This window comes from Peromyscus leucopus, chromosome 11 (genome assembly GCF_004664715.2).
Source record: "Peromyscus leucopus breed LL Stock chromosome 11, UCI_PerLeu_2.1, whole genome shotgun sequence".
Lineage (NCBI taxonomy): Eukaryota > Metazoa > Chordata > Mammalia > Rodentia > Cricetidae > Peromyscus > Peromyscus leucopus.
Window position 1 is genome coordinate 12316571 of NC_051072.1, and position 26576 is coordinate 12343146.

Genomic DNA, 26576 nt, shown 5'->3' on the forward strand with positions numbered 1-26576 from the left:
AATCCTTTGTCCCAGTCAAGAAAAGTTGCTATAGAAAAATAGTGTGAGTCAGATAGCTGCGTCAGGAAGTACCCTTTGCCAAATTTAGTGGGAGTAGACTCTTTCTGGATACATACATTTCTCTCAGAAGATTTTGGCATTTTTAAAAAAGTTTGTCACAAATGTGCTATGGACATATTTTCATTTCATCTCATAATTATGGCTCTCCCCAGAGTACTCTCATGCAGTAGTTAGAATTGATTGTCACAGATGAGACATCAATCACCATGAGCGTCCTCTCCCTGTGCCTGCACGACTGCCATCTCCACATCATAGCATTCTTTATAGACTACAAACTGACGTCTAAAGAACTTACTTTCTCAGTGCTAATAGGAGAGCAAGCAGAATGTTTTGGAGCACACGCCCTCAGAAACATTAGCAGACCAGAAAATCTGAATCCATTTTTTTTTTTTTTGATGAATTTAAATGTGAGAGGCCAGGAGGGTTTCCTGATGGCCCACATCGAGATTGTGAAACAGATTGAACCTTCTGGAAGAGGGCAGCATGGCCCACAGGCACTTCTGTGGACAGGCCGTTTAAAAAAAAAAAAAAAAAAAAAAAAAAAAAAAAAAAAGGATACTACAATGAATGACTGTAGGGCAGAGCATTCTGCATGTCTCGGTGCCCTGCCATGAGGATTCAGCCCAAGCCCTACAGCTCTGGGTAAACTTCAGAAGCCCTGAAAAGATGTTGGAGCCTCAGTATCAGGAACTGAAAAGTGAAGAGATTCAGAAACCCACAAACAATTGTGTGACAGTCTGTCATTTCAGGAGAAGCCTTGGAAATAAAGTATAAGGTTTATACTGACAAACCAACCTTCTATCTAGGTTTTTAATTAGACCAGGGAGCACAGCATTCCCAGTCCATTCCTCAAGAGTGAACAAGCTTCCTTTGTGCCATATCTGGATACTTATTTCTGGCCTGATAATGCTTAGCAAAGGTTAGAGCTCCTCCCACACTGGTGCTTGGCAAAGCTGACAGTTCCCTAGTGGGAAATAAGGACCCTAAAACAAGTCGTTTTGTTGTAATTACTGGGGAGCCATTGAGAGAGGCGCTTGTCCAACAAGGTCCATTTGTGATTAAGAAGTTTCTCAGGCAAGTCTTGGTTTCAGGAATGAAAAAATAAGGGTTGGGGGGGGGGACCTGGCACTTCCTCAAATTTTGCCATTCGGATGGACTGACTTTTCCACATGATAATTCTTCAAACCTGTCTCAGCTGGTGCTTCTGTACAATGCCACATCAACGTGATAAAATGTGTTTTGTAGTGAGAGCAATCACGACGCCGCGTACATGGGTATAAAGTTGTCAAGGAACAGATTTAATTAATTTTAAAGGGTAAAGAAAATCAATAGAAATTATTTTAGTAGCAATCTATGTCAGATATTTCCTGGCACATGCAAATAAATATAATTGTTGACTTAAAAAAAACCCACTAGTAACCAATATTTCAAGTATTTTAATACATTAGTTAATTAGAAAGAACGAATATTAAAATGATAATTTTTTTGTATTGATATTACAAGCCCTTATATGGTATAATTTTGATCATAAGCTTTTGTTTATATATATATATTGTTTATATGTACTATTTACTCATATGGTACAATATATTCACAAGCTTTTAAAGTATTTTGATAGATTAACATGTACATAGTAAAATACTAATTTACAATAATTATAAAGAAAATACTGTTAAATATAATTTTGTGCTATTGTACATTATTTATCATCCATTGTGAAAAAAAGTTTAGTTTTGAAAATATTTTCTGGTAATATTTATTCTATGATAGAGAACATAGTTTTTTATGAGTAAAATGGATTGGAAAAATCATCTTTAATTTTATCTAAGTATTGTTTTGATAAGTAAACCTATGCAAATATCCACTTTTCAAGTTTCAGAAAAATCTTGACTTGTTATAATTCACCCCTTATGCTCTGGTATGAAAAGATGTTAGTAAGAATATAGCTTTTCATCCAAATATAATAAATGGGTCTGAAATATAATTATTCACCCTTTCTACTCATGTATCATTTTTTGTTTGTTTGTTTGATATAAGAAGTTTCTATGTTGCATAGGCTGACCTTTTATACAGCACCTTTCTGTTGCTGTTACTTGGTAGTAATATCCTAGGTTTGCTCATCCTTCCCCTTCCCGTATGTACCATTCACAACCAGGACACGTTTTATGTGAGAAAACAGCTATCTCAACTTGTTTATATTAACCACATTTTAATTGGAAGGAGAAGTTCAAGTAGGAAAAGATGTGTCTTAAAGACAATATGTGAGAGCTCTGGTGTCTGTATTTTGAGGTTTCCCGGTCACATGAATGATTCTAAGCAGCAGAATATATAAATGCCAATCAAGTAAATCACTCACACACAGCCAATGACTTGCTGAAGAAAAGCTACTCCTGGGAATTGGAATGACCTTACATTGCCAAACCAAAGCGGATTGAAAAGTTTAATGCCATGGACAGATTTTGACAGTGGTAATGGTGCTGGCGTCCTTGGCTTGTTCCTACTCTGGGGAGTTATAACTTTAAAAGCTTTGATTTTTGTTTATCCTGACAAGTTCTTCAAATATATAGCTCTTTGGACCCAATGGCTCTGGCATGCCCCATTTCTCTTCTCTAGATTTGGAATACACCATACAAAGAGAAAAGCACAGGCCTTTTCCTTTAGAACAACATAATTTAAAACTATAATTTTACTTTAGTAAATAAATATGATATATATATAAACAATATAAACTGAGAATGCTGTTATTAATATTACATACAATTTTATACTTTCACATTAATAATTGTTATATCAATATAAAATAAATGATGTAATTCACATTTAGGGAAAAGATATTCATTTCATGCACAATGCTGATATTCTGGTCTGAGATGAGTTGTTTCACAGGTCTGGACTCTCCTGGGGTATCCCAAAGGCAATGATAGGGGGAATGTTATTTCATTAGGTAGATTGCAAAATAGTACAAGAAACAGGTCAGATTTCCACAGTCCTCTCAAGAGCATATGCTCTATCTCTAAGTTTTCATCACCTCCAAAGTTTTCATCATATCCAAAATGATAACATGAATCCATCATTTACATGGACTTTTGAGAAACATTCAAGATATAAACCAAAGCAATGGTCTTCACTGTTTTGATTAATGAATTTTACATGACTCTTCTGTGTCTTTTGTTATTAATGAAATTAAAGTTAAGATCAAAAGTACATACTTCACTATAATTATTTTCTGCTGACATATGACTATGGCTAATTCAAAGAAGAGCTTAGTATCTTTCACAAACACCTTGATTTTCTTCACCTCTTTTGCCAGCATTAAATTGAATACAGTCCTCAGTGTTTCTGTAGGGTCACCGTTTTCCTCCCTGTGTGTGTAATTGTCACTTACGTAAATGGATATGGAATATATTCTCCTTCTCTACCACTTCTCTGTCTCTCTCAAGTTATTGTGGGACATTTGCCAACATGATATTTATCCTATCTAGAATGACTTGTAAAACCATGGAGTGCATGCTTGTATATACGGAGATTGCTCATGTTCCTGTCATTAGCAATATTTTATGGAGTTTTATGTATTAAGCTACTCAAATGGGGACACTTGTCTTTAGAACAATATTTAGCATGCATTAGAATCTAACAAAATAATTTCATATTAACATGTATCTCTCTTTAGTTTCCTTCACATTATACTAAGACGAAGGGCTAATACTTCGACTTAGTTTGGCACTTGTTTGTGTGGTTTTGATTTTCAGTTTCTTTCCATCCTATCTGTTCTTGCAGCTTTCACATGTGAACACATATTTGTGTAGAGCATTATTCAAGTACTGATTTGAGTTATGTCGTTCACTCTCTGATACATTTTGGATATAAAAATGATGACTCAAATATATTCCTTCAAAGAGTAACCGGGGTAGATAACATGTGCATGGAGCTTACAATACACAAATGAAAAACAAAGAGACAGAGTCTCTCACCTTGAGATAAACATCTTCCTCTGTGACTGCCCCCTGCCCCCCAGGGACAACTGCAGTTCACTATGGAAGAGGCTGTTTTTTACTTGAATGCGGTGATACTCTTTAGCATGTATTTATTCTCTCTGTTTCTATTTTTCTGATCTTGGTCTATCCAATTCTCTCTCTCTCTCTCTCTCTCTCTCTCTCTCTCTCTCTCTCTCTCTCTCTCTCTCTGTGTGTGTGTGTGTGTGTGTGTGTGTGTGTGTGTCACTTTTCTACTTGCCTCCTAAGTTTTCTCTTTCTGTGAATGTGAATGCATAGATAGATAGATTGATATATACTTCCATGGATTTTACAAATATACATCCCTTTACACTTCACCCTTCCTTTTCACTTTACCTTCTTTTGTACACATACACACTCACTCACGATGCATAATTTACACTTCATAGTCTGAATACATTCTTGTTCTGCTTCTCTTAAATAGTAAAGAATCAATCATGCTAACCCACTTACAGAGCCCAAGTTCTTCAGTTATACTCTGAAAACCTCCTAAGAGTCTAAAAATGAACAGTCTTATTCATAATGATGACAGCATGCATTTGATTTGCATAGAACCTTTTCAGTCAAACTGTTAAGTGGCCCAGTTAGACCTCTGACTGCAGGAAAGCATACAGAATTGTTGAAAGCCATGACCTTGAAAAGCCTCACAGTCACCTCATTGTGAGAAAAATCACAGTTGAAAGAAAAAATAAGCTATATCTGTGTTACAAATCTAATTACACCCACTATAGAAATTGGTTCTCAGGGCTGAATCTGTGGCTGTCTCATATGGTATGAGGGAAGAAACTCAAAAAAAAGAATAAAAGAAAGAAAGAAAAGGAATTGTTGGGGGGATTCAATTCGATGACTAACCTAGTGTTAATTCCTTCATAAATAGCATCTCAGTTGTATTCTATTTCATTTCTTACCCTGTTTAGTTATCTTTGTTTTAAGGAATTCAAATTATAAGAAATAAATTTATTTGTTCAATATCATATGTTTAACAAATAGTTATGTTTTGAGTTCAAGCCAGCAATAGCAAAAACATACATTTTTCATCCTTGTAAAAACATCTTTTTCAGAAACCCACTCATTCTTACACTCAGGAATTCTTCTGTTTGTTTTGTCCTATTCTGAAGTGTTAGCTTTTATTTTCTATTACTGTATTTTGTTTCATAATTTATTTTAGGAGCCTGTTTGCTGTCTAACAAGAGACAGTAAGAGAGTGGATATGTATTAGAGTGGAAATGGGGATCAACTGGAAAAAATACAGGGAAGGGAAATCATATTCATGATATATTATATGACAAAATATATTTTTCAATAAATTAAAAAGAACTCATGACTATAAAACAAAACATCTTTTCTATTAAAATATTGTACTTCTTCCAAGTCTCTATGAGAATTCCATTTCTTTGTGAAACAATTCTACCAATTATAAAGTGCAGGTAACTAGGAAACCTACTAAGTTTTATTTGCTATTACCGTCGTCTTCGTTTATTTAAAAAAAAAAAAAAAAAAAAAAAAAAAAAAAAAAAAAAAAAAAAAAAAAAAAAAAAAACCTTATACTTGAGCAAACTCTGAAAGTAAGAAATTTGCCGAAGATTTGCATCCATACAAGGGTCAGAAACTGAATTTCACAAAAACAAAAAATATTTCTGGGTAAGGACTAAGTATAGCCATGACTATTTTTCCTCAAAATATTTCATTGAAACAATTGTTATTATGAATAAAAATATCACAAGATCACTCAGTTTTCTGACTTTCTCGGCTTATCAGTTTTCAGGAATTGGGGATTCAATAGTGCAATTGATATTTTTTGTTTGTAAATGCCATTTGCCACAGTTAAGTGTCTGTTTAAATAGGAATTGGGAGTGGGGAAGTGTCCCTAGGTTTCAAACTTGCAAAGGTTGTTACTAAAATGGACAGGCAACTCAAAAATTTACTTGTCTTCCAATTCTGCCTATTTCTCTATTACACATTGCCTCTTCTAGTAACAGAACCACAGAGTTTTTGGATCTGATAGTGGTAATTATGTTCTCTGTGATTATCGGGATGCTAATAGTAAAACTATTTTTCTGACTTTCCTTTGTAACATTCATATTTTTCTTGTTTTCCTTATTTTGTTAGTTCTACGGTTGACTAAAATTTTAATTAAGCTACGGTTGTCAGCAGTTTATTAAGTTTTGGAATGTTTAATTATCTAAGCCAAAAATGTTACTTGGCATATGCTTAAAAATGGGTGCTGTGTGAAGTGTATAAACCTTTGTTCTTTCCAAACTTAGCTGTTCAAATTAGACATGCGTACATGTTATTTGGAAAGGAGCAATTTAAGTATATTTAATTCAAGGACTAGCATGGTCAATTTAACCACATCTTGACAGGGTGTCGGGACTCTGCTTTTATTCCAGGCTTCATGCTTTAAAAAGGCATTGGAATTTAGTAAGAAGCTCCATGGTTTTGTATATTGGTATCATTATCACTTTCACTGATCTACTAATTCTGACCTACCACACAGGGATCTGTAACGATTAATTGGGTAATGTCCATTAAGTGCCTCTAGCTACTTAGAATAAATGTACTATATGGCTATTAAGCATTGATATTATAAGATATTGCTGTGATGTTGTATCTGACTGACCGCTCTATGATTATAAAGAAAATTATTTCCTGGAATAATGTGAGTGAATACATATTGATTTAAAAATATATCCTCTGGAATATGTTTAGTATTGTGAATGAGCTAAGCAAAGGGTAATAGTCAATGAAGTTGAATGGCATGTTTAATGATGCACACTTGCTACCAGACAATTTTACAGATGTTTTACTCTCACAATTATCTATGTAGTTACTATTTTTCACTCTTTATAACTTTATAAAACAGCCCAATACACTGAAACTTTAATGATACACCCAAGCTACAGGGACAGCAAATTTTGGAGCCATAACAAAATCATGTCACAAAATTAATGTTAACCACTCTTTTGTATTGACTTCTCCTATATTTACATTTTTATCTTATTTATTGTTTTGAATAAGAAATTATGCATGATTGGTGATATGTTGCTTCATTTATCTCCTTGAAGACAAACTATGAGATGTTAGTTCAGGAAATTCCTCTTGAAAATAACTGCAAGATGGATTAAGATACAAAGAAAGCAGTGTAAGAATGCTTAGTCTAAATGAAGGCAGTTTCCTTTTGTATAATCAGCCTTTGCTCACTACCTAGTCCTTATAGGTGATGTTTTCAGTTGGATCTTGTACTTAGATGACTCAATTTTTGAAATAAACATAAAATAAAATAGACATACTGCATGAGCTGTTAGTATGTTCAAATGAAATAGACATATATCAAGTGAGATAATTTGGTTTGTATATAAAAGAAAAATTCATCATAGTGACTTAAATAATAAAATAATTTTTTGCCTCTCAAACCAAAGGGTCAAAGGAGCATAATATTTAAACTATTAATTATTTTTAATTGCCAAGTCCATTTATATGCAGGAGTATGCACATGGAACATATTTGGAAAACAGATAACAATTTGCAGAAGTCAGTTCTTTCATGCCATGTGGGTCCAGGGGATTTAATTCAGTTCATCGATATTTGCTGTGGGATGTCTTTTTGTATGTTGTGAATAGATGTTACTCTAATTGATTAATAAATAAAGCTGTCTGGCCAATGGTGAGGCAGAATAAGATTAGGCGGTACATTCTAACTGGAGAGACTGGGAAGAGAAGGGCAGAGTCAGGAGTCACCAGCAAGACACAGAGGAAGCAAGATGAGGAGGCAGAACTGAAAAAATGTCCCAAGCCAAGCCACGTGGCTAAACACAGATAAGAATTATGGGTTAATTTAAGTGTAAGTGCTAGACAGTAATAAGCCTGAGCTATTGGCCAAGCAGTTTTAAATAATATTAAGCCTCTGAGTGATTATTTTATAAGCAGCTTCAGGACCACAGGACCAGGTGGGACTGGAGAAAACTCAACTATATTTGGCACTCAACATGGGCCATTGATACACATAGACCCAAGAAAGCTTAAAGATTCTGAACACACAGAAACAGAGACACACTGCTCTTCCCAGTCTCACAGTCTGATGCCAAGAGCAGCCTGTGAGTTGGAGCTGGCTGCCAGCTGCCTTGAGCTAAGCAGCATGGCAGATTCCCATCTTGGTACACAGAGGTGTCTCCAAGCCATGCAAGCCTGCTGTATTTAGCTTTTCCTAGTACAAAAAAAAAAGTTTTCTGGACTACATGTTGCTGGATGGAGGTATAGACCCACAGACTTAGTGGAAAGCATGGATCCCAGAGCTGGCAGTAAACGTATCACCACCATGTTGAAAAGCTGAAGTGGGCAGAGTCAGCAGCCATGGCTGCTGCATTGGTCCTAGCCAAGCAGCTTAAAAGTTTAAACTCTCTCCTGGTCAGAGAAGGATTATAGATTCACAATAAGTCAGATTCATATGGAATAAAACTCTAAACTATTTACAGTATGTGTAAAAATGTATGTAGGCTTGAAAGAGAGAGAAGAGAAATATATGCAGTTATATAAAGAAACATAGTTTTAAAAAATAAAGTCTTTAAGGCCAGGTGGTGGTGGTGCACGCCTGTAATCCCAGCACTTGGGAGGCAGAGGCAGGTGGATCTCTATGAGTTCGAGGCCAGCCTGGTCTACAGAGCTAGTCCAAGAAAGGCTCCAAAGCTACAGAGAAACGCTGTCTTGAACCCCCCCCCCAAAAAAAACTCATACACATAAAAAAATAAAGTCTTTAAATCGACATAAAAAATAATGTAAAAGTTAAGGCACATAAAGATGAAAATCACACACAGTGTGTCCATTATATTGTCTTTGGGAGGATTTTTAACTACAGAAAGACATTTGATTGTAAAGGATGCTGAGTTAAACATATATATATGTATATGTATGTGTATGTGTATATGTATATGTATATATATATATGTATATGTATATGTATGTATGTATAATGTATCTTGACTTCAAAATTTGTGTCTAAGGATACATTGTTTTAGAAAAGAGGTCCTGCTTTTGTTTCCACAGAAGCTGAGAACCTATGGATTACTTCTAGGCTAATATGGTTTGATCAGCCAAGACCCACTGAAAGGTCTCCAGATGATCAAACATCTAGAGCAGCTTCAAAGCAACTGGCTCAGGGAATACAACATCACAGACTATTCCAGTCAGGACTTGATCATATTTCTTAATTTTCTCAGGATATCCATAAGATTGCAGTGCCCCCAAGCATCAGGAAGTAGTATGAGAAGCTACACCCAAATTCTCAAAATATTGTTTATGAATGTTTATTTTATTAAAGGGGATGAATTATAAATGTAATCCCTTTCTAAAGAAAAAAAAAGAAAGAAAAAAAGATATTATAGATAGCATAAAATGGTAGGTTATTAAATCTACTTTTAAAGAGCAGCAACTTGCTTATAATATTTTACATTTTAGTTTATTGATACAAATTTAAAGTCAGTTTTGTAATAATATATGTATATTTCTGTTTAAGGTATTATGTTATGTAACTTATTTAAAAATTATCATGTATAATTAATAAATACAGATTAATAATTAGTCATCTATGATAATCAAACTTATGTTAGTTAAGTTTTCTAGGTATACATAGATACACTTCAATTAGGTAGGTAATCTTCAAACACTTCAAAGACCTACAGAATATGGCATATAAAGTGTTTTAAGAACTTTGACTTTCTGGATATTAAAACATGTCTACTCCAGGCAGCACCAATCTACCTCAGATAAGATGATGGGCATCAAAGAAACTCCATATGGAGTTTGCTTTCTTTATGGCAAAAGTTAGCCATTTGGGCAAGAAACTGCTCTTGCCTGGACTGTTTGACAGCACATTATATAAACTAGACATGCAGGACATATAGGAAGGTAACCATTAAACTTTGCAAGATGAGATCATCCTTCAGATTCCTGCTTCACAGAGGAGATTGCCAGACACAAGGAGAAGTGACTGAAAAACTCTAGGCCTATAGGCTGAAGATGGATGCCTCAACATTACAGAGGAACTTTGGGTGACTGTCCAGGTTGCCAGCTTTCTTTATGTATTCTCAAAAGAATTTTGGAAATTCCTTGCTTGCATTTTCCATTTTCTCAGGTATTATTATTTTCCTTCTCAGGTCTTTGATCTAGTTGAAGACTAGAGATTTATAATTATAATTTTGCTTGGTTATGATAAAAGCTAAATCAAATAAGAAAACTTAGACTCACAAATATAGGATAGATAAAATATTTTCTTTAATTTTGCCACAACAAATAGACTAGATATTGTAACTGTAATTCTTGCTTGATAACTGTTCTGTTAAATGTAATTTTACTGGGTTAAAGTTAAAACCTTCCTTTTTGATTAGACAGAAATGGGGAAGTGCTGTAGGATGTCTTTCTATATGCTGTGAATATGTATTTCTCTGATTGGTTGGTAAATAAGGCTGTTTGGCCAATGGTGAGGCAGAATAAGGTTAGGTGGTATGTCCCAACTGAAGAGACTGGGAAGAGGAAAGGCAGAGTCAGAAGTCACCAGTCAGACACAGAGGAAGCAAGATGACGAGGCAGAACTGAGAAAAGGTATGAAGTCAAGTGGCTAAACATAAATAAGAGTTATGGGTGAATTAAGTGTAATAGCTAGTCAGTAATAAGCCTGAGCTAATTGCTGAGCAATTATAAATAATAGTAAGCCTGTGAATGATTATTTTATATAAAGAGCTTTGGGACCATGGGGCCGGGAGGGACCAGAGAAAACTATCAACTACAGATATTGGCAACAAAAGTTTTACCAGCTGAGCCATCACACAGCCCAGCAATTTAATTTTTAGTTAAATCTGTTTAGTATGGTCAATTACATATAAATGTGTTTCCCCATATGGGGGTATGTGCAAGTGACTGCAGATTCATAAAGAGGCCAGAGGTTTTGTAGGGTCCCTTGGAGCAAAAGTGACAAGTGGTTGCGAGCTCTACAACATGGATTCTGGAAACTGGACTTTCATCTTCTCAAAGATCAAATATTATCTCCCCAGGCCTCCAGTAATTTAATATCTAATACAAAAAAAAAAAAAAAACCTCAATCTATCATGATCCATGGACTCCTCAGTATTGGGTCTCTGCCTTCATTTCTCCTTTGCAAGTGACTGAAGCGGCATCACCTCTCTTTTTATACATGTGAATATCAACAAGCCAAGGGAAGCCTCAGTTTCCATTGCTTCCAAATAAAACCTCTCCTTAAATTCTTCCAATTTTTCAAGGAATGAAACCTAACTGTGTGGATCTTCCTAAAACTAGTAGCAAGGGATATAAAATCTCCACAGGTAGCTAAATTAATCTAGACCCATTCCCTTCATCATGGACTAAGGCTCTGCTTTTCTGAGTCCTATGCTTAATAAATAATTGTTGTTTCCTAAACACGATTAGCACCCTCTGAATAAGAAAGAAAAGTAGTATTTACTAAATAGACAACTGTATGGAGTTTGCTATAATTTGTATTATAACTACTATTTTTATATATAATATAATACATATATAATTACAATTAAATATAAATATATTTAAATATGTAAGTTTCCATGGCCAGATTAAGGGACTTTTTAGTCCAGCAGATTCTGTGGTACTCCTAAACCACATTTGTTTACCTTGTTTGATAATTACAAAGGTGACCCACAACTAATTTTCAAGTCCAAATACAGATATCAGGTCTATCATCAGACTCAATAACATTCATGTGTAATTACATGAACCTTTAGAAATCAAATTAACGTATATGTTAAATATATCCATAAACCAAACACCACCTAACTTGCATGACCAGTTATACATTTTATTTCCTTTTCAACTTTACATTCAAGTTTGATTTTCATTGTAACGGTTTTTATGCACTGTGTATATGTACTCATATTTTACAAACATACGTATGTGCCCAAGTTGGAGTAGACTAGGAACTTTTATGACTAACCTCCTCCTATAGTTGTAACAAACATTTCAAAGCATTACCCTGTTCTATTTACAACACTGGTTAATGTTCTCCTTCTATGAGATGGTAAGATGTAATTTGCACTATTTTTATTACAGTGTGAAATCTGTTATGTGCTCTAGTTATTTGTGTAATTACATTGTTCCTTCTACTCTACTAAGATAATAAAGGCACAGCTAACATTTACATAATGTATAATTTTGCAGTATTTTCTATGGTCCAATAATTCCAGGAATTTCATTCAAAACATTTGGATAACTCTCAACTAAACAAAATTGTTGAGTTTATTAAAGTTAGCATGTAACATGACACTCAAAGTGGAATGAGTAGTATATGCCTTGGTACCCATAAACGTTTACAGTATCACTATGTATTGATTTCTTAGCAGAACTGGCATTTGGAGACATATATTAAAATTTAATTAGCATTATGAGTTATAACTCACAAAATAACTTCAAAATATATTGTTATTTTAACTTAACATAATACTGAGTATAGGTAGATTGAGAATTGATAACAGCCACATTCTTTAGAGAAGGGTAATCATAGTAAAGTTTAGCACATATCTTTCTCTGCAAATGTAAATAAAATGAAATGAAATTGTAACTAAATATTGTGCTGCCCTCACTACAATTTTCTAAATACATGCTTCTATCTCTATTGGCATTTGGTTTTCCTTTAATATTTGGAAGATTGCATTGTGCCTTGTAAATACTTTTAAAATGTTTATGTCACCTTGTATATAGTTTAAGAGTAAATAGCAAGTAAAAAGCAAGAACAATGTAGGAAACAAGTATGACAGTGTGGATATATGTTGTACAATATTGATATGGAAAACTTGTTTTTATGTTATTAGTTGAATATCTCATGGCATATCTAATAACTTGTCCAAAATGCAATTAATTATATTTTATTTTCTGTCAAAATTATGTGTCTAGAATTTAGTGAGAGATCAGGTGTAAATCATGATTTGAGAAATTGGTTCTGACAGAGCTCTAGGTAAGAAATGGGATGACTAATCCCAACCATAATGAATATAAATGGAGTTTTACCTGACTTATTAAGTGAACCACAGGAATTAGTCAATACCATTTGTCTTGAGGACAAGTAGAGACTGAGCCAATGTACATGAGAAAAGGCTTTATTAATGTAGATGTGCAATTAGCAAATACCCTATACAAAAATGGTCATAAATGATTAAAAATATTAAAATTATTTTATATGTATATACATAAACACACGTGTACACAAGGTATTAATCTACTTGTGAAGATATGAAGATATGGGTTTTGATCTCATAATTCATAACTCCTAAATTTTGATTTATTCTTTTTTAAGACTATGAGACACTGAATGAGTAACAAATCAAAGTTCTGAGAACTTCATTGAGGTCCTTTATTAGTGCCCCCCCTCAACATAAACAGGGATTTTAAAATGCAATGCATGTTTTTAACCCAGATATACATTGAAAGTTGGACCAAAATATTATTTAAAATCTATATTAAGTCCATAGTCATTTAGTTCCTCCAAAAGTGTTTATATCTCAGTCATTAAGACATTTTACCTAATAAGGGGGAATGAAAAGTCTTATGATAGTTCTATGAAATATATCAATGTTTTATTTATTTTTTTTAGGCTGAGTAAACTCTCTGATTATCGAAGTTTAGGTAAAAAAATTAATATGTGTTACCTTCTCATTTAACATCACAAATTTAGTAAATGAAATTTATAGCTAAATGTTCCTATACAAATTCATATTAAAAGTGGAAAATAGTACAAAACCATTTGGGAAAACTAAAAATTTGCTCAAACAGTGGAAAAAGTAAATGATAATACACTTTGAGGACACACAGTTTAATCAGGATGGTCCTGAACAGAGAATTTTAGAAGTGTGATATATGAAGGCAGTCACCATAAGTGTCAATGACAGACTGCAATTTATAGATTTACTCTCTCAGTGTATCTGAAATTTTCTTTTAAAACAATTAAAGGTAGCTTTGGTTTCGTCATTTAGCAGTTAGTGCTGAAGTGTTGGGTCTTGGATGCTGAGGGTACAATCATAGCGGGAACTTACTCTGTAAGACTGATGCAAAAGTAACGAGCCCCTCTCCCATCAAAGCACCAACTAATCTATGAACATAATGGAAGCAGGGAATGACTCTTCCTTTCTCCCCTCTAAAATCCTTACTTAGTTTTCCTTCTTACCTTTCCCAACATCCAATGAGTGCTTATCTATGACAAATATATAATTAATTATAAGCTAGCTTAAACAGCTCTTCATAATCTTTTCCACAATAATAAAATAAGACTGAGAATGTAGCTCAGTAGTAGATCACTTGCTTAGCATATATCAATCCCTGGATTTGACTTCCAGTACCTAGGAAGAGGACAGTGGGGATAGGAGGTTAGATTAAAATAGTAAATGCCACCGCCCCCACTGAAAATAAGGGTTTGGGCCACTTTTGCCACGACTGTGAATAATATATGGCTGACTTGAAGGAGTGTGGATTTACTTTGGCTTGTATTTTCAGCTAAGTAGGATGGGGGATGGTGTGGTGGCTAACGTAGTTTATTCTGTGACAGCAGAGGCCTGTGACTGAACTTTTCCACGTCTTGGTAGATCTAGAATAAGAAAACTTTTACCAAAGGCAAGCAAGCCTATGGTCCTTAGAGGCCTAATGCCAATGGCATGCATGTTTCTGAACGCCCTCCCTAGTACTTCAGTGGTTTTTATAAATTATAGAAAGAGTGATGCCAATTGGGACCATGTGTCAAAACACATGAGCATTTAGTGGACATTTCACATTGAGAGCAAGTGAAGTGATGTGACTCTGGCATACTCTCCACTGGAGACATCCTGCACTCCTGTGCTTTCACTGGACTCTTCAGGGAAACAAGAATGCTTGCCCTATACTGAACAGCAGAGGTTACTTTCATTCCTGTAACATGAGTTGATCATACTTTTTATGTATGCAGAATGATAATCTCTTTAGATTTTCAGGTCTTATTTTTATTTATATTTCAGCTTAGAGCTGAACCATAAGCCAGGACAAGCTCCTACAGATGATAATATCCAGTGTAGCCTCAGCTGAAATGTTGAGGGTATCCTGGGACATCCCCAATTTAATTATTGCCGTGTTCACAAAAGCTTTTCTTTGGTTATTATGAATAATGTATGATTAGCAATGTGGCTACATTCTTCTTACAAAGGTTAATAATTATCCTCAAGTGATAAATACTTATGAGAAGGATGCTAATACTTTCCATAAAATTATTTTTCATCATCTATGTTTTCTAACTTCAAAGATATTTATCTGTTATAAAAATTAATGTCTCTTTGTATGTTAGACATCTTATTCTTCTATCATTTTATGCCATTATAGTAAGTAGATTCTGAAATGACTGAATAAACAATAAAATAATGTGTACTACCCAGTTTTCACCATGAAAGATTGAACCAATTTAAAGATATAGTACACAGTAGTAACACACACACACACATACACACACACACACACACACACACACACACACACACACACACACTCTTACTGCAAAATCTAGTTATTTTCCATTGCTTTAACTTGAAAACTTCAGTGAGTTACACATGACTAACATTGTATCTGGGTTCTATTGTACTCACTACACTATTAATACAAACTTGAGAATAATTAATTATTTTCATTTTAATGCATAAATACCTTTTCAAATTTGATTTGTATGTGTATAATATTTTAATAATAACAAGTATATTAAAAATTGGCATTTGCTAATAACATTAATAATCTAGCAACCAAAAGTCAGTCTTTGACATGGCTTAAGCAGCTAACAATTCAACTGAAACCAAGTTAAAATTCAGAGACATAAACTTGAAGTTCAGGGTTTGATTAAACTTATTTTTTTATAATTGTATCATAAATGTTTAGAATTTATATCAGCAAACCATAGACAATAAATTAATGACAGCAATGGGAACCCCTAATGAAATAGCATCACATTCATGCATATTTTTTCAAATGAGTAGTACTAACCTTTCTATGAATATCTATTCATGGTTTTTCCTTCCTTAAAGAAAGTGAATATGGAGAAACAATTAATTTTATTGTAATTATGTGTTTTGCTCTCACATAAAGGTTAATGACATGCTACAGAAAATTTTTGTGGAGGCAGTTAAATTGTCTTTACACAGTTTTTTTTAAAGATTTATGCTATAATAGGAAACATCAAAAACTTTTTAGATTTTTGTCTTAAATATAATTAAAATTAAATATAAACTATGATACATTTCTCATTATCTTAAAGTTAGATGATTAATTCAATGTTTAAGAAGTTAATTATTACAATGAAAATTGTTACTTGTCTAAAACATTATGTATAAACTTTTAAAGATTGTTATTTAGTTAAAAGTTTAATTAAAGCCAAAAAGATGATGGTTTATGTACTTATCTTCTGTGGTCTAGATATTTCTAAAATGTTTAATTTGATTATTTTAGTATTTCTACTAGATAACACTGAAAAGTGCTATATAATTGGATAAGAGCATTAGAAAAAAATCAAATTTGTGTAACAATAAAAATTTCTATTAACATGGCATATAAATTCCTCTGTTAGAATCTTAGGGAGATGTTCAGTGCAAATTTTATGGACCCCATCTTACAAATTTAGAAGCATTGTTTCACTAAGCAAATACAGTGTGCAGGTATTACTGCTCGTAAGAGGCAACTATCACAAGGAAACCGAAGTGGCAAGTTCAACATGGACAGATGATCTCGGGCTGTGATATGGGAAGTTCTGTCTTAAAGACGAGCCCAATTCAGAGATAATAAAACATTGAATAAAGACTTCATTTACTAGACAGCTTTGAAGTTCGCATTAATTTCCCTTTGGCATACTTTCCCCTACACACATGAATGACATCATAGATGACACAGGTAGTAAATAGCCCTATTATGAATGCCCAACCTGCAACCTTTGTCCTCCTGAGTCACAAAGAGTGGCTCACTGCTCTCAGTACTTTTAACATGACCTTCAAATGTCTACATTTTCTACTTATGAAACTGAATTAATGCATGGAGAAATGCCTCACCACTCTTCCCGGGTAGGGGGTTGCGCTTTTGTGACTGATTAAATCTTTTTCTTAAGTAAGATAATCACTGTATGAAACTTTGCAATACTATTGAAAATGTTACAATTTTTGAATTGGATTCTCTTTAAGATGTAATTAGTGTCACCAAATTTCTAGCTACTTTCTGTTTGGTAGCTGATTGTCTTGCCTATATAGTGCCACATTTGCAACATATAAAGATAGAACAGTTATGAAAACAGATCTATACCCCACACTCCCAAATATAGAAGCTGAAAGCCGTGGCAGATATAATCTTTGCGATAGAGACTAGAGAAGCATGAGAAAAATATTGACTTATTTTTATGTTTTGTCTTTATATCTGAAACTCGGCTAGTCTGCAAAGTAACTAGAGAGGGTCCAGTGAAGGACAAATCAAGAAAATTTCCACCTAAAAAGACACATACTTGTACCTGGTCTTCCAACTACTAAGGAAGTGACATGAGCCAAGGAATTCAATGTTCCAATTTGTTTGTCAGTACTAAGTAGGCAACCATGACAAATCTTAAGGTTGCATGGAAGGAAAAATAATATATTTAAATAATTAGTGCATCACATCTGAGTAGGGGCTCATAACATCCCTTTAGTTCTTGACTGATTAGTACATGAGAAGAAAATAGTAAAATGGATTAAAAAAAGTTGGACCTGTTTTGAAAACCAGTGTTTCCCTACCAAATACTTGTCACTTGGCTGTCACTAAAAACATTTACAATAACACAATTCAACTGAGCTGACTTTCAAGGCTATGTGACTTCAGTACAGCATGCATGCCTTGCCTAGGGCTCATTCTTCATCCCCTCCTCAATAACTTCAGCAAGACTTTTTCCTTGGGTATCAATCTCCAATCTCAGCAGTTGTTCAACTTGTTGCCAAAAGCAAGTAGAGACTAACTACTTTTTTTTTTTTTTATGAATTTTCACAATAATGAACAGAGATCTGAAATAAAGAAAGAAAGCATGGAATAGAAAAACAGGAAATATACTTCTTTTGATTATGAATTTTTTCACTGGGGTATCTGGTACAGTTACTATCTTAAGAAGAACAAGAATGAAGTTAAGGGAACTGTAAGATGACCTGTGAAGCTCTAAGATGTGTAAGGAAGTGAAATATGGTTGTCATCACACACACTGTATACTCCTCATTTGCCACTTCTCAATACTGAAAGCATGACTACCTTGAAGTTTTTTTTCTTAAAATCTAGTCTAATTAGCAAAATCCCTACTATATAATTGGAACTTAAATTTGTTATAGCTGTGTTAGAAATTATCAAGATATTTACCTGGATACTTCCTCTTACTTCCTATTCTTCAGACATAAGACACTCTATTTGCTTACATTCAAAAATAAACTCAATTTGCATTTTTAAATTTCATGTTTGCTATATTTAAATGATTTTCCCTCCCTCCTCCAACTTCTCCCATGTAATATTTCCTTTTACTCACTACATTTCTAATTCATGGTCTCCTTTTTATCATTATTTTTATATAGAGGTAATAACAGACAGTAGCATTTTCTACCCATATGCATCTGTTTGTAAATTTTATTATTTTTGCTTTGTTTTACACAAAAGACTAATCCTGAGGCTAAATGTGTTCTACAACTGAGCTGCACTTATGAACTGATATTTGGATAATCTAATATCATTAATGGAAAATAATTTTGCTTGTTCTGCAGTAATTTTGAAGGACTTTACAGCAAACACAAAATCATAGTCAAATTTGACTCTTATATTATTCCCAGAACAAATTGTTGTGACACTTTATTTGATTCTAAATAACCTGATAGGAATTCACTGGGGCTCACCCCAGGAAATTTTCCCTCCTTAAGTGTCTTTGAGTGGGATCTTTATGGTAACATACCTTCCATTATTACAAATTCTAATTTTATACTAACTTCTAGGTATCACAGCATAAAATCTAAAAGAAAAACAAAATTGCCTATTACAAAGATAGCTTTAAATTTACAGATGTATAAATTATTAAAAGTTGGAATTATTTTCATATAGCAAACTCTCCAAGTGAAATTTAATATTGATATCTTTTGACTTCATCCTGGTGGCAAGATATTATAAAGGAATTCTAAAGTTTATATCCAAATGTACATTTATCTTTTGTTGTTTTCTTGTGTATAAACTTTTAAAAACTTTTTAAAATAGATATTTTATGGAAAAACATGACAGAATTTCCCCAGGTGTGACTTATATCATGATATATAGACATATATTATATATAATATATATGTCTCATACCCATATGAGACACTTTGGTATTGCAAATAAATTTTTAATCATGCAGTTGATAGAAATTTGAATATTTATAATTGTAATTTGGTTAAAGTAGACATGAAAGTGTGATTTGAAAGGTATTTAACAATTCAAGGAGTGTTAATGAAAAGTATCTGAGCAGATTTGTTGAACAAAATGTTATTTATTATAATTTTAGAGAATAAACCTAGTGTCCCAGAGTATTTCAATGTATTTAAAGTATAAATCCATTAAATAAATTAGGGGTTCTATTTAGGAATATTATAATAAAACAGGTGAAATAAATATATTTCTTAATCCTTAGGGCATATTGTCAGTCTCAGTAACTAGGTCTTTTAACTAGATCGGATGACTGATCAACTAGTTCCTCTTACTTGCACTTCAGTTAGGATATATCACTGGTGTCACTAATTAGTGTTACTTATTCAGTACTGATTTTTCTTAGGCAAACATTCCCACAGGCACATGTAGCATCCTCTTTTTAGCAGAAGACCAGTGCCTGGCACCTTGGCAGATGGTTCTCATGCTGCTGGCAAATGAGGACACTAAGAAAGACACTTGTCATCTAAAATCCTAGAGATCAACACCTTTATCTGAGACTTGGAAATGTCTGCCTTTACATCCCTGAATTGGAAAGAAGCTCAGAAAAAAAAAAATTACCACAGAGGGCTGGGGAGATGTCTCTGGGTAAATGTTTGCCAAACAAGCATGAGGAACTGAGTTCAGATCCTCAGAACCAATGTAAAGCATGACATAGTAGTATCCATCTGTAATTCTAGAGCTTCTAAGTGGAGATGGGAGGTGGAGAAGGAGAATCCCTTAGTAGTCTCAGGCCAGTTAGCTTGGTGTATGCAGCAGTGAACATCAAGATTCTGTCCTAAGATCGAAAGCAAGATCCAACACCTGTATCTGTACTCTGATCTCCAAGTGCTGGATATGGCATGCACTCACACATGCATGATCACACACACACACACACACACACACACACACACACATGCACACACACACGCACTCATACACAACTTTTAAAAAATAATTGCAAGCCACGTTTTTTGTGCCATAAATTCTTCAAACGAAAATAGAAAAGTTCTCTTAGTGTCCTTTCTTGCTTCTCATAGCACTTGGCATTCACCATAACTTTGGCCATTAAATCAACATTCCTTTTAAACTTGGGAATGTTCACTGAATATCTCAAGAGGGCCGATTCTCTTCACTTTCAAATCCATTATGACCCCAAATGCATTAACCTGCACTGTCCACATTTCTTCCTCTGCTGTCACATAAGATATACGCCACATAAAATAAAGATCGTTGACCTTGAAGTTGGTGGATGAGAAAAAGTACATTTAGTAACCCAGACTTGATCTAAGCCCTGTCAGTGTGATTTCTTACTCCACTTTGCTAAAGTAGTGCCATGCGTTATCACATCTGGGTTCATGTCTGAACAGCTGAGGCAGCCCTCTAGAATGGGCAGGATGCTTAGTCACACTTTAAACGTGCTGCTGGCATTGTGACTGTGATTTAAAGCAAGAGTGTTTGTTGTGCAGGGGAAATACAACTGAAATGCAGAGTGGAGGCAAGACAAGAAATGTGTAATTAACGTTTTCAATTATAATTGGCATTACTTGGCAACTCTTAGGGGTGGTATGTAGATACCCTATCCTGTACTTCATTCAGCACAGCCTTGGAAATGAAAATGGGAAAGAGGTCTGATCACCGCAGCTACATCTGACAAATTGTCATCTACCTACACCATTACTATGATGTACAATCTCACAAAACTTTCATAAAATCCTCCTGCCTATTAGCATTTTAAAGGGCTTTGTGGCTCTCATATCCTCATTTCAGAGCTAGGGATGTTTCATTATCCTCAATTAAAACTCCCTCAGAAGGAAGATTGGCAAGCACTTACTTATATATTTTCCTTACAGGCGGCAAGGGAGGCATGGATTTTGTAAAGTAGGCAGGGTGCTGTTCTGTGCTGCACTGGGAAGCAATGCTGAGTTGAAATAACTCTCTTTGTGTGCAGCTATCCCTACTGAACGTAAACCATAACTGTGAAACGCAGTTTTCTCAGTAGCAGAGAACTAATATGGCTTCTCATTGTGATTCAGCTATGAGAGAGAACCATGATGCAATGTTGGAAAAGTTCCTGAAATTCCTTTCATTTTGTTAAAAGGTGATCACCTCCCAAACCAATGTGACAACTTGAAATCATCCTCGTTACACTCCGATGTAAGCTATATACATATTTCTTGTAAACTGGCATTTTTTCATCTTTAAGAACTTAAAGCACTTTCATTTGTACTTTTGAAAATACAAATTAATTAAAAACTACTTGAGTATATGACAGTGCCTATAACTGACAGAAAAGTTAATCTATATCTAGAACAAAGGTTTGTATAGTTACAGTGCTGTTCAGACTGGTTAGTTCCTACCACTCTTTCCTTTCATTGACTTATTTCAGCAAAGAATATGCACATATATTATTAATGGGTATTAATAATAAATACTTTAAAAGTAAATCACATTATTATTAGAATCCATCCTACATAATAAAGATGAATTTCAATAATAAAATTTAAATAAATCAAATGCTGAGATATTGTATTTTATAGACAACTAAGGTCAAAACCAATAATAATAAATAATAGATCTATCAATTTATTACTCATAAAAAGTAGGTGGTCTACCTGTTCATTTATATTTATTTTATTAGGCACCATATAAGTCAAGTAAATGTTAGTAGTCTTATAAGATCTGAAGGAATTTATATAAGCCTATTGTTTTTTTTTTTTTTTTGTTTAATTTGTAGCTAGCTTGCTTCTTTTGATAGCATCATGAACTTGAGAAGGATAAGTAACAGCAATATATTATTGTTGTTTTCCTTTTTAAGTTTTAGTAGTACTACATACACACAGTGGCGTGTGTTCTTTTTTCACTCCAAGGGAAATCAGTCTCTACAGCAAGCCAGCATCCTCCTGTAACCCCTCAGGCTGGCCCTGTGTGTCTCTCTAGGGCTGAATGCTCACAGCTGGTGAGCAGGCTCTATCACCCCTGCACTTCTTGGCAGCAGATGCCTCTCACTTAGGCACAGATGCTGAGTACCCACCCATCCCTAACATTAGCCTTGTGTTCTGGGCTAATTGGGCCAGCAGAGTCACAATTAAGATTTGAATAATTAGGCAACCAACATGATTACTTTTGTAATTAATTCTCATATTGAGTCATCATCATCTGTCCTGGGTGACGACCATTGGGTTCAACGTTAATTCCAATGGACCATTTCGTGAGGATTAAAATAAAAGGAACAGCAGAAGCACCCTCACTGCTCCTCAGAACAAGCGCAGTTTTCATTAGAGGTCATCTTTCTTGTAGACTTGGATGGGTATGACTTAGACGATGTGAACTCGTGTCAAGTCAGTTAACGATACTGTGTTTGGATGTTGCAGAATTGAGACTGAGCCTTACAGCTCAAAAGAATGTACTTTATCCTTCTTGACAAAGTTTGTATTATAGTGAAAACACACACATGAAATCAACTTCAAAGTAAGCACCTTCTTATCCCCTGCTTTCACAGAGCCACACTGCTAACATTTCACATGATTTGCTTACACGTTTCACCTTTTTGTCTGTTCTTCACATCTTGTCCATCCCTACATCCAAAAATACCACCTGCAGCAGTTCTGATACTGACAGACAGACACAAAGAACTCAGAGTCCAGAGCGGAATTGTTAGAGGTGAACTTTTCTGCCCATTTCTCACCAGAACTGAGTTGAAACCATTTTGATTAATTACCTTTTCCATGAAAGGATCCAGTATTTCCTTGAACTATTTTTCAGAATTGATAGAGGGATAAAAACACATGAAACAAAAAGGATCTGGGAGAAAACAGAACTGCAGTACCGGTAGGGATTCTGATGTTTTAAGAAGATGTTTGGCTCTTAAGCACAAATGCTGGTGGAAATTTTAAATCTAACAAATATACCTTCGTTCTTCTAAGGAAGTCACATTCTACACATGACTTTTGTCTATTTTGGGGAAACTAATGTTTCTGGTCACCAATATTAATACAAATCTCAATGTCTACAAACATCATAACTTCACGTATTCTGGAATAATGTTTCTGGGGAAGAGCACATTCATAATTTCAAAAATTAAGAAATATCAATTGGGTATTGTGGCTTAGGCAGTGAAGTTACCTGATACTGAGCTTGACAATCTGAGTGTGATTTTTGGTATGCGCATAGTGGAGGGAGAGAACCAGTTCTTTCAAGTTTTCCTCTGACTTCCATATACATGTTTTGGAACATGTGTAAGTATTCATGAGTATGCATGTATAGAAACACACAGATGCATACACACACAAAATAAATTAAAAGTTAAAAAAGAAAGACATTTAATGATGTAACTTGTTTAAACTAGGTTTTCAGAGAGTGAATTTGTAAATGTTATAAATGTTAGATTATAGGAAAAATTTGATTTGTTTCTATTCTATTCTATTTATTTATTTATTTATTCATTTATTTATTTATGTTTTTATTAAAATTTTTTTTCATTCATTTTACACACCAGTCAAAGATCCCCCTCTTCCCTCTTCCTGCTCCCCTGCTCTGGCCTCCCCCTCCAAACCTATCCCCCACTCCCCCTCACAAGAAGACAAGCCCTCCCAATGGGGAGGCAAATACAGTAGAGGCAAGTCCAAGCCCTTCCCCTGCCTCAAGGCTGCAGGAAGTTCTTTTAATTTTTCTGATAACTTTGCTAATCTTTGAGGATTGCATGTAGACTCACCATCTACCTTTGGGGAAGGTTTCTAACTTGCCCTGAATGCCAGCCTCTTTCTTGAATATGTGTACCTTAGATGAACAGTTCCTCTTGGGTTTTTCATGGTGTTTCAATGTTTTTAAGATCATACGTGAGGGAATTTGTAGAAATAGCCAGATCTGGCACATTCTTTGTATGATCAAAATTCATAGGGCTGGAGAAATGATTCAGTGGATAAGAACACTTGCTGCTTTTGTACGGGACCCAGGTTTGTTTCCTGGTACCCATGTGGTAACTCACAATCACCTATAACTCCATTTCTAGAGGATTTGATGCCATTTTCTAGCCTCAATCTGGAGCAGGCACACATGTGGTGCATATGAATCTATGAAGTCAAAACACTCATATGAATAAAATAAAATACAATAAATACTTTTAAAACTCTGTATTAGTACAATTTCTCCTGTAGGAACTTTATAGGAGTAAATTACATGAAATTTTCTGAATGGATCAGGGGACACCATTGAAGACAAGACTGTGAAAGTGTGGTTTTAATAAGAGCAATTTCACGAACGCACAATAGCACATGTAAATATCACTAAGGATAACTAGCACAGACTGAATTGACGGAGGTTCTCAGTTGCTCTATCAGTAGGAGTTTAGTGAATGGAAGTGAGGAATGGATTTCAGTGGAATGGGTAGGCATTTTCATAGCCAATGCTTACTAGCGGTAAGGAATGAAAGTGAAGGTTCCACAATGAAAGCATAGAATGGAGTCTGAGCTTGCTTTGACAGCTTCATAGACATGATCTGTTATCTGAGCTGGAAGATCCCATTTAATGAAATCTTGTTGGCAAAGGCAAACTGAACCCATGCCAGTTATAAATGGAAATTTTATAAAACATTTGAATATTTGACCTGTTATCTTAAGAGGGGCTGTGTTGCCAGCTCCTGAGTACATTTTCTGCATCCCATTTCTTATCCTTCTTTGTGGATGTTATATTTTAAAACACCAAGCAAAAGGCCCTTTCACTTGTTAGGTATGTTCTGGGTAGCCACAGAAGGAAGGCTGGGTTCAAGCTCTTTGTTAAAACTGACCAGAGAAGTAGGATAGGGAGCAGTTTGCCCAAAGGAGTTGTGATTTCTCAAGAGTATTCTCAGCAGGAGTCTTGCCTTGCAGATGATAAGAGTTCAGAGAAGGCAAAACAAGAATGTCCTTTCCAAAATAAACGGTGAACACCTGGGGAGTCTTCACCCATAGCCAGGGGACACATTGAGTGCCTGTGGTATAGCAATCTAGCCAGAGGTCCTCTGTCATCATAAAAATATCATTTGATGGAGATAGGATACAATTTTATTATCCTAGTACTAGACATTTGAGGTGCCAAAGGTCTCTAATAAGAGTTGCTTTGATCCTTCTGGTAAACAGAGTTTTTTTCTTAGCTTGAAATTATTAGAAACCCTTGGGGGCAAGGTTGAGACTGGGGTCAGGGACAAAGACCAAGAGGGCTAGAATTGAGAGATGTTGAAAGATTACACAAAGAAGGCCAGGGAAGTATGAGGGCCTGTGTCGTGCAGTTCATATAATAAAGATAAAATCCATAGCCATTGTATGACTTCTATAAATCTGATGTTGTGCTAAGCATATTTCTTGGGCATTCCCATTATATAACATTCCATAAGGTACATAATATTTTCTGTGGAATACAAAAGACCGAGAATAGGACATTCAAAATGGAAAGACAGCAACTTAAAGAAAAAAGAGTCATAAACAGTAGATTCAAATTGAAATTTCATTTTGTTAAAATGAAAGAAAAACATGGTTTTGGCCACTGACTGAACCATTAGTCCTTGGAGGTTTTGGTCATAGTTCTGGATATTCAAATGAAGGAAAAACAATTATTATTTCTCTTAGAGAAACTGGTTTTTAGTAGATACTACATTTGATACCTTTCATAGTTTCTTTCATTTGATTCTTTAAAAACATGAGAACATAATAACATGCTTTATATATTATAAATGCACACAAGCAAGAAAACCTTTAACTTTGATTTCATTACCACAAAATTTGATTCATAAAAAAGATTTACTTTTCATAGTCTTGTGGAATAAAAAAACAGATCATGTTGCTTCCTCTTTCTCCTTTTCCCAGACTTATTTCATTATGATGGAACAGCAATCTGGAGATAAAGTGTTCAATTTTTCTTCTCACAACATAGCATTCGCTCGCGTGCGCGCGCGCGCACACACACACACACACACACACACACACACACACACACACACACACGCATGCCCGCACACACATGCCCATCCAGAGAATCCAGCATTATGCAATTAGAAATGATAACGGGAGTCTGT

The 26576-nt window shown here is 34.6% G+C and overlaps 1 protein-coding gene and 1 pseudogene across 3 annotated transcripts in view; one reads left to right on the plus strand and one right to left on the minus strand.

Moving 5' to 3' along the window:
- Cdh12 (cadherin 12) overlaps positions 1-26576 on the minus strand; it is a 1003328-nt gene that overhangs the window by 367752 nt on the left and 609000 nt on the right. The window lies entirely within an intron of this gene.
- On the plus strand, positions 209-1450 carry LOC114692460 (annotated as a pseudogene).